Source organism: Benincasa hispida, chromosome 2 (assembly GCF_027475165.1).
Source record: "Benincasa hispida cultivar pf3 chromosome 2, pf3_genome.v1.1, whole genome shotgun sequence".
Classification (NCBI taxonomy): Eukaryota; Viridiplantae; Streptophyta; class Magnoliopsida; order Cucurbitales; family Cucurbitaceae; genus Benincasa; species Benincasa hispida.
Window position 1 is genome coordinate 51,686,152 of NC_143479.1, and position 11,130 is coordinate 51,697,281.

Below are 11,130 nucleotides of genomic sequence, written 5' to 3' on the forward strand. Positions count from 1 at the left end.
GTTAGTGTGTTTTCGAGGTTACTTGTAAAGTACGTCACTTGAATCTAAAATGTTCATTTATTTGATTATCTATGTTCCACCACGGTAATCTACTAATTAATAGAATCAATTTTTGTTTAAAACTACCAAAGTTAGTGTGTTTTTAAGGTTACTAATGTTTATGAGAATTTGTGTTCCTTATTGGCTATTTGAACAATTTTTTGTTTGGATTTTTCTTTTAAAAAACAATCTTTTTATTAGGATTTAAGTATATGCATACTACATATTGCAATACGAGTACAAGTTGAAATTGAGGATTTGAGAAAATTGTAGGAGGGTAGATATGGTGTGAGAATTGGAATATAATTTTTCTAATTTTAATTTATAGAATTTCATTATAATTCAATTATTGTATTTATTATTTATTCATTTTTATTCTCTCGCGTAAGTTTCTTGCATTTGTTATTGATGGTATAATAATAGATATTTTATGGTATTAATAGATATCCAACAGATGGTCAAACGTGTGCTTATTATCAAGTTGAAATCTTGCATTTGCAAGATTACTTGCTTAAATAATTAAGTTTAGAGCACAATTTCCTGTTAATACAATCAAGACCATTTGTCTTGATAATGCTAGTGAATTTACATTCCAAGCTTTTAGTAATTATTGTATGTCAATTGGGATAAGTGTTGAACATCATATAGCTCAGTTCACACAAAAAAATGGTTTAGCATAATCATTCATAAAACGTTTGCGATCAATTGCAAGACCATTACTTATGAGAGCTAAGCTTCCTTCATCTGTATAGGGACATACTAATTTTGAAGGAAATCAGACATGAGTATTTCCATGAGCAACGAAATAATCATTCCAAATTCCATTCAAAATTGAATACTAACAATTACAGTCAAGAAACAGAAACTATTATTTATTTATTTTTTAATTAATTTTGAATCAATTAATGGGAGGGAATTATAACTCTCTCCCCCCTCTTTTCTCTCCTGATCGTGTGAATGAGGGCTAGCTTTTTCTTCCTCCTGCAAAAAGGAAAAGTAAGAAAAAAAAGATACAGAGAATGATTCTGTGAAAAATTCCAAAAAAAATCTTTTTCCTCTTCTCTCAATCTCCCTTCCCTCTCTCTATCCAAAATCACCTGAGCACCACACACTCCTGGGTTCTTACCTGAGATTATCGAGGTTGCGTTCATGGTAGTGTCCGGTTGGAGATCAATGTTTCATTTTGAAGAACGTCTTCAAAAGGTAAGGGTTTTTCTAACCCAATTTAATTTTTTGTAATTTCTAATGCATGCTTTACTGTTTGAATTAAATGCATGAGTTTGAATGTTTTCTGTAAAATTTTTATTCTGTAAGATTTGGGAATTTTGGGACGTTCCCACTTTCGCTCAAGGACCCTTCATTGGAATCCTTCATTCAAAACTCAAGGTCAAGAGCAAAAAGTTTGCAAGCTTAATCAATCCATCTATGGATTGGAGCAAGCTTCTCGATCTTGGAATATAAGATTTGATACTGGGATCAAATTTTATGGCTTTGATTAAAATGTTGATGAGTCTTGTGTTTACAAGAGAATCATTAACAATTCAGTAGTTTTTCTAGTGTTGTATGTAGACGATACCCTACTCATTGAGAATGATGTATGTTTACTAATGTAAATTAAGAATTGGCTAGCGACCCAATTCCAAATGAAAGATTTGGGAGAGGCGCAATTTGTTCTGGGAATTCAGATCTTTAGAGATCGAAAGAACAAAACACTAGCCCTGTCTCAGGCATCGTATATTGACAAAATGCATGTCAAGTTTTTTATGCAAAACTCCAAGAGAGGTTTACTACCTTTCAAATATGGAGTTATATTGTCTAAAGAACAATGTCCTAAGACACCTCAAGTGATTGAGGAAATGAGACAGATCCCCTACGCATCGGCTGTTGGCAGCTTACTGTATCCGATGTTATGTACTAGACTTGACATCTGCTTTGCGGTGGGGATAGTCAGTAGATATTATTGGGATTGGTATCCTAATTCTCCCAGAGTCTCGTAGTTTGTAAACATTTTGTACACACATTGTTATTAATAAAATAAATGTTATTTTATTTGCATTTACTCATATTCAATAAACTAAGATCTGTGATTATTTTATTAAAACTTAAGCATGTATGTGAGACATACAAGTGAATCATGCCTTAAGTAATAACCTAAATGGTCTATAGTATAAGGATAAAGGAAGGATACCTTATCCTGGTGATACTATGGATACGACCCGCTTTGTAGATAGTTACAAGTGTTGTAACGTGCTACAAATGGTCTGATCCTGACCATTCATGTAGAGATGTGTGAGCGAGAGTATCCTATACAAGGAGTTTGTATAAGATCGGACCACGAGATGATTTGTCTCTTTATATAATGCCGTTGATAATTGAGACTTACATTTCACTAAAATGACCATAGGTGACACGACCTTAATCCTAAATATTTTGGAAACTCCTGCCTATGAGGGTGGTTCTGTTGATTGGTTATATGGACACATAAATATATCTGTAGTGCGAAGAGTGCAGCTATCAGTCTTTAATGGAGTGCCCGATAGTTAACGAATGGTGGATCTCGTGACTAAAGAATTTAGTTAGTTATTCACTTACTGTTGGAGCTTCAAGCTACAGGTTCATAAGGTCCTCTTGGTAGCTCAATGGGTTCAAGTTGAGAATCAAATTTTGGGGTTAGTTTGAAGTGTTCAAATTAACAAGAGAAAATTCAATTATATGTAATATAATTGGTGTGATATATTAGATACATTGATTGGAGGAATTAATATAAATATGATTTATATTAAGTACCATAAAATAGAAAAGGAACTATGATTTATATGTTTCATATGATGAAATATTAAAACTATAGGTTATAAATAAAATATGATAAATTGGTTATCATATTTATTTATAATATACTAATTATGTGATAATTAATTCTTTTTCTCTAATAACCGTTTGAGTGGGAGGTTATTGGAAGTTTTATGGTAACCATGAGATAAAAGGAAAATTATTTTCCAAAATTTGTAGTTGATCTATTCGGATAATTCTCACGGAAAAAGACTATCAAGTAAAAATAGTTTTTACTAAGCGATAGCCGTTGAGAGACTAAACGATCGTTTAGAGTTGACTATATGATAGTTACTCACCTGATCGTTGCTACACAATCGAGTAGAAAGTCTATACGATAGGCTTTATTTTACTAAACGATCGAGTACATCGTCTATGCGATAGACAGTGTCATATCTCCCACTTACTCGATCGCTTACCTCCTTAGTTCCTCAAGCCAAGATCATACAGAGCCCACAACTCCTGGATTTTCATACCAAGAATACCAAGGTAACACTTGTGGTGGTGTTCTTACTTCGATCGTGAATCGAGTTGGACTCGATTGGGTTCGAGGAACTTCAAAACGTGTTGGTATTCTGGTCGTTGCGTTCGAGTGTTGTTGTGGACGCTTGAAGATTGATCGAGGGATTCTTGAAGAATGGTTCTTCAAAGCTATGCATACTATATCTCTTGATTCTCTTATAGCATGTTGTAAATTCTAGTTGTGCATAATTCATGAGTTTCCGGTTAGACTGTAATTGGTTGTGTTTAATCTGAATGGAATTTGGAACGATCCACTTCTGCTGCTCATGGAGATCCCCGTTTATGATTTCTTTCAGATATCAATCTAATTCAAATTGATAAGGATTCTAGGAAATCCACATCAAGATCAATGTTCACTCTTAATGGAGGGGTAGTAGTTTGGAGGAGCACCAAGCAAGGGTGCATTACTGACTCCATCATAGACGTTGAGTATGTAACGGCTTGTGAAGCTGCTAAGGAAGTTATATGGCTTAGGAAATTTCTGATTGGTTTGGAAGTCGTTCCATACATATCAAAGCCCATCACCCTTTATTGTGATAATAGTGGTGTTGTGGCTAATTCCCGAGAGCCTCGGAGTCACAAGTGACGGAAATACATAGAGTGAAGTATCATTTCATTCAAGAGATTGTGCATTGAGGGGATGTGATCGTCACACAGATAGCTTCAAAGTACAGGGCAAGTGGGAGATTTGTATTAGGCGCGTGTTATGCCCTGGTTTATTGCTTTGTGTACTTGTACATTAGTATGACTTTTATATTGTACACCCCCCTAGCTTTAAGTCAAGTGGGAGATTGTTTGGGTTAATGCACTAAATCTTATAGGGTCTTGTAGTTTGTAGTTGTATTGTACAAACATTTCATTTATTTAATATGAGATGTTTTATTTGACATTTAGTAGCATTAGACCCACAAACCAATAAACTAACATCCAAGGTTATCATTTGTAGCTTAAACATGTATCTAGAGACATACAGATGGATCATGTTTAAGTGATAACTTAAATGGTCTGTAGTAGATAGATAACACTGAATACCTTCCTGGTAGAACTATGAGTACGACTTGCTTTGTAGATGTTACAATTGTTGTAAAGTGTTACAAATGATCTGATCCTGATCATTCATGTGGAGGCATGTGAGCGGGGGTATTCTATGCAAAGGAGTTTGTATAAAACCAGACCATGAAATGACTAGTCTCATTATATAATGCCGTTTAAATAGATACTTACATTTCACCAGGATGACCATAGGTGACATGACCTGAATCCTGAATGAGTTGTGAACTCAAGCCTATGGAGGAGGTCCTTTGATTTGTATGGATGAGAGTAGCCAAATAGCCAACTCGATAGGCCTATCATTTTGGGGATTCGTCAGATTGGGGAGTTGGGAACATGGCTACATAAGACGAAATTCACTCCTTTCCCGACGTTGGGGTACTTAGATAAATTGCTCCCTTAAGGGCTGATTCCAGAACTTGAACAATATGGCGTCACACCCTCTCCTACCTGAGAGGGGCTTGGTCATAGTTGGACTATGACTTATTGTTCATTAGAGGGGTTAGTGGTACTTAAGAAGTTAGATGTAACTACAGGGACAAAACGGTAATTTTGGTCTAGTTATAGTTACGAATAATTTGTGAATGGTTATCATACTGTTGACTGGTTATATCCAATGAACACAAAAATATATCTGTAGTGTGAAGAGTGCAATTGTCAGTCTTTAGTGAAGTGCCCGACAGTTAATGGATATTGAATAAATTAATTAAATGAGTTTAATTAATTATTCAATTACTAACTGAGCTTTAATCTACAGGTCCACGAGGTCCTCTCTGTAGTTCGACAAAGATTTAATGAGAATCAATTTTGGATTAATTTGAATTGTTCAAATCAATTGAGAAAATTAATTATATGTGATATAGTCAATTTTACTTATTTATATATGATATAATTACTATAATGTATATGATATATTATAATATAAAGTTTATTTAAAAGGAAATAAATATTTGAATATGATTCAAATATTAATTATATGAATTTGATTAATATAATTAAATTTAATATAAATTGTATTTATATTAAATACTATTGATGAGAGAAGTAAAACTATAGGTTATATTGTATGTGATATAATATTAAACCATAGGTTACATATTTTATGTTATGTAACCTATATATATATAATAGTTTGATTTAAATTAAAATTAATTTATTTTTAATTTTATTTTTATTTTTGAATTAAAGGGAGGGAAATAATTTCTCTCCCCTTAACTCTCTCAACTCTCACGTAGTATGAGTGGGTGGTTGTGATTGGGATTTTTCTTTGTTTTTTACCGAGATGAGGGTGGTAACATTCTGAGAATAGTTATGAAAAAAAAAATCCCTGAATCCCAAAATCTCTTCCTCTAAATTCTTTTACATTCCCTCTCCAAAATTACAGAGTCCACAAACTCTTGTGATTCTCATCCTAGAGAATACAGTGGTAATTTTTGTGGTGGTGGCCACTTGGAGATCGTTTTGTTTGTGACCATTCTTGGAGAGGAAAAACGTGAAGAAGTCATTTCTTCAAAGGTAAGGGTTTCTAAACCTTATGTTCCCTTCTATTTCCTTTTGGCATGCTGTAAATTTCATTATTGCATAATCTTGTTACAATAATTTATGTTTCTGTGTAAAATTAAAATTTGGATCGATTCCCACATTTTCACTCAGGGCCTTCACAGGTTCCTTTAGAGACCCCCACAACACGTTTTACTCCTAGACCCTTTCTCAATTTTGTGATATAAAGTGTGTTCACTATGGCCATACACATAAACCTCGGGTCACCGTGAAAGCTCTAGAAAGAGACCTTTAAACTCTTTCTTAGAAGGCTATCACGTTAGATGCTTCATCAAGTTCGTTAGAAACAAACCACTCAAACTGAGCCATGAAGACTTAGACATTTAGTTCGTGTTAGGACCATCTTCATCAAGTCTGTCAAAAACAAACCACTCAAATACTGAGCTATGAAGATTTTATCATTATCCAACAAGTCCACATTAGGACCACCCAAAGAAAAGGCTATGGGTCATTAAAAGATTTCAGTATTATCCGTCAAGTCCATCCTAGGACCATCCACATAACGGACTATGGACCATTAAGTTTATCGCAACAGACCACTCAAACAAAGGGCTATGAACCATCCGGTCTATCATAATAGACCACCTAGACAAAGGGCTATAGAATCCTATAAGGGTTTAAGCCCCATGTTTACTGATTATTCTAAAATTATTTTCCTTATTAAGCCTTTGGTCAAAGAATCAACCAAATTTTTCTCACACCTCACAAATTCTAAGGAAATAATTCCTCCCTTTAACAATCGTTTCACAACTCCATGTCTAAGACGTATATGTCCTCCTTTTTCCATTATATACACTATTCTTGGTAATACCTACGGTAACCTGTGAATCACAGTGCATAGAGACTGGTATTGATGCCCCCCACAATGGTACATCCCCTAGTAGGCTTCTAAGCCATTAAACCTCATGTCCTACTAGTTCTAGAGCAATAAGTTCAGATTTCATAGTGGATCTAACTATGCAAGTTTGTTTTGCAGACTTCTATAATATCGTTCCTCCTCCGAGTAAGAATACATATCCACTTGTAGAACTGACCTCCTCATTATCAGATACCTAGTTTGCATCACAATAACCTTATAATACAATAGGGAATTTGTTAAAATGCAAACAATAGTTCATGGTTCCCTTAAGATATCTTAACAAACAACGAAGAACACTCATATGATCCTTATCAGGATTATGTATATATCTACTCAGTCTACTCACAACATATGCAATATTAGGTCTAGTATAGTTCATTAAACACATAATGCTACCCATAATCTTTGTATATTCAGACCGAGATACACAATCACCTTTATTTTTCTTAAAACTTATACTAGCATCATAAGGAGTTCTTGCAGGAGGATCACCAAAACAGTCAAACTTCTTTAGTAATTTTTCAATGTAGTGTGATTGACACAGAGAAAAATCATTTTCAGTTTTTCTTATCTTAACACCAAGTATTACGCCAGCTTCCCCTAAATCTTTCATTTCGAAATGGGAAGATAATAACAATTTAGTATTACGTATCGTCTCTATGTTTGTTCCAAAGATGAGCATATCATCAACATACAAACATATAATCACACATTCAACTTCAAACAACTTTGAATAAACACGTGTATCTGAGGAGTTTACCTTAAACCTATTATTTATCAAAGTATCATTGAATTTTTCATACTATTGTTTGGGAGCTTGTTAAGACCATAAAGTGATGACAACTGTAAAGCCTTCAGGCTGTATCATATAATTTCTTCTTCTAGATCACCATTAAGGAATGTTGTTTTTACATCTATTTGGTGAATTAGAAGTCTGTGGATAGTTGTAACGACCAAAGTTCAGGAGGGGTACATAAATGAACCGATATCACATTCGAATGAGAGGGATCCTGAGGACATGAAAGTATGACTAAGAAAGGCTTAAAAGAATTGAAAGTTACTACCTATACCAACAAGGTGCACCTTTCTTTTCGATGGCTCAATCATAAGAACTCCAAAGTTAAGCGTGTTTAGCTTGGAGCAATCCTATGTTGGGTGACCTCCTGAGAATTTTCCTAGGATGCATGTGAATGAGGACAAAGTATGTTGAAAGGACCCGTGTTGGTTTATGGGGACAACTTTAACTTTCACTTCTAAAAAGCATTTAGGGAGGAAAGAGAGAATGACATAGCCAGGTCACAGGGGACGTAGGGGAATGTCGGAATCCTGGGCCTGGGGCGTTACAATAGCAGCCAATGCAATCAAGGCTCTAATAGTAGCTATTTTTGTTATAAGGGAATATGTGTCAAAGTAGTAAATACCTTGTTTTTATGTATACCCTACTACTACCAATCTAGCCTTGTATCTTTCAATTGAACCGTTTGACATCATTTTCCTTTTGAAAATTCACTTGCACTTAATAAGTTTACTTTCTTTTGGAAGATCTACTAAGTTCCAAGTTTGATTCATGATTAGATAATCCAATTTATTTTTAATAGATTCCTTCCATAAGCTAGAGTCTACAAAATTTAAGGTTTCTTGGTACGTTTTAGGATCTTAATTTATTAGATACGTATATGCGAACTGATAATCAATATCATTTGGCATCTCAACTAAAAAAATTAGTTAAAAAATTAGGACAAAAAATTTTCTCAGTTCTCTGTCTCTTACATCTTCTAGGTTCTATATCATGCATTCTATCTATGGTGCTAACATCTACAATGTCAAACATACTACTAGAAGCTACATCATACATACTATTAGACAAGGAAGGCATGGAAATAGAATCATTCTCACAATTAGTTGTTCTAATAGATTCAGTGTTTCTCTTTTTTAATGGAAAAATATGCTTAAAAAATTTTGCATCCCTATATTCACATATGGATCTATCATTCAAACACATAAATATGTATGCAACACTATCTTGTGCATAACCAATAAATACACAATCAAAAGTTTTAGATCCTACCATAGGTTTCTTGAATGCAGAATATGGTACCTTAGCCAAACATCTCCACACCCTTAGATAAGAGAGATTAGGTACATATCTTTTCCAAAGTTCGTAAAGTATCTTATCCAGTTTTTTTTGTGATACTCTGTTAAGAATAAAACAGGTAGAAAGCATAGCTTCCTCCCACATGTTATCGGATAAACCAGAATTTAACAACATAGCATTCATCATTTCTTTAAGAGTTCTATTTTTATGTTCTGCTATACCATTTTGTTGTGGTGAATAAGGTGTAGTAAATTCATGAATAATGTCATTTGATTCACAAAATTCTTTAAGCGTATTATCACTGTATTCACTACCTCTATCTGATCTTAATAGTCTTTTAATCTCCTTATCTAATTAATTCTCTACTTCTGCTTTATATTTTAAAAAAAAAACATACTACTAGCTTCATCTTTTGTCTTTAAAAGATAGATTTTAATATATCGAGAAAAATCATCAACAAAAGAAATGTAGTAATTTTTTCCACCTCTACTTATGGTGTTTTTTAAATTAGCTAAATCATAGTGAATCAATTCTAGTAATTTTGTGCTTCTAGATGTGACAGGTTTAAAAAATTTCTTGATAAACTTTGTTTCTACACAACCAAAACATTTACTAATTTCATGTTTTTCAGATGCATTAATCAATTCTAATTCTTTAAGTTTCTTAACTGATGCAATATTCACATGAACTAGTCTACCATGCCATATATCAAGAGACTCAACTATGTAAGCAGAATTAGAAGCACTTGCATTCATCATGTTTTTAATAGGGATAATATTCAGTACAAAAAGACCTTCAACAAGATATCCTTTACCAACAAAGTCGCCATTTTTGGTGAGGGCAACCTTGTCAGCTTCTAGGACAACCTTAAGCTCAACTCGATTCAACAGACTCGCAGATACCAAGTTCCTACGTAAGGAATGTACATACAATACATTACTTAAGGATAAAGTTTTTCCAGAGGTTAATTTTAAAAGAAGCTTCCCTTTTTCAAGCACTCTTGCTATGGCCAGGTTACCCATGAACACACATTCACCGTCAGCAGTGTCCTGTAGTCATGGAAGAGCTCTCGATTTGAACAAAAATGTCTCGAAGCTCCAGTGTCAAGTATCAGTCAATTCTGTTTTCCACCAGGTTCACTTCCACAACAGCAGTAATTACGTCATCTTGTTCAGCAAGCTTAGCTTGTGGTGTGGGTTGTTGATTTGGCCTTCCTTTCCTTTGACTGCATTGGAAGGATTTGTGCCCAAGTTTCCCGTAGACATAACAAATCAACTTTTTCTTTTCAATCTTCCCACCAACAGTTTTGTGACGTCCATTCTTCTGAGAAGAATTATTCTTTCCATATTGCTTCTTGTGATTTTTAGACTTGTCTTTGTTAACAGCAGAAGATTCAACCAAGTTAGCATTAATTGAGTTTAGATTTCCAGAAATTAGCTTATCTTTTAGCCTGTTAGTTTCTTCAGTGTGCATGTGACCGATTAGCTCTTGAAGCGTCAGATCCTTCTTTTTTTTATGCTTTAGATGATTTTTATAATCGCTCCAGGATGGGGAAAATTTCTCAAGCAACACATTTTCTTGGAGAATCTCACACATTTTCATGCCCTCGGTCAAAACGTTGGTCACCAAATTTTCATATTCATGTATCTGCTTCACTACTAGTTTCTCGTCCGTCATCTGGAATTGTAGCCATTTACCAACAACGTACTTTTTGCAACCAACACCATCTTCTCTATATCAAGATTCCAACGTACTTCAAATTACCTTTGCTGATTTTTGGACCACGAACAAATCGAACATCGAATTTTTCATATGATTCAGCAAATGGCCATGATTGTTTTGTTGTCTTTCTTGTACTTATTAGGATCAATTGTGGAGGACTGCTTTGATTAATCAGAAACATGAAGAGGTTGTTTGGAGGATTCTAGATCAGAGACAGTGGTCACCTTCTAGGCATCAGTAGGTACTTCTATGGTGAGGATGTAATCAATCTCCAACTGCTCGAAGAAGATCAATAACTTTTGAGACCAATGGCGATAATTTGCTCTGTCTAGTGGTTCGAGTTTGGACAAATCAGGGAGAACCTTACTATTCTTGATTGACATTTGGATATTTGCTTTCAAATTGTTAGAACAAATGTTTTGAACAAATGTCACGAAGTGTTGCTGCACCATGG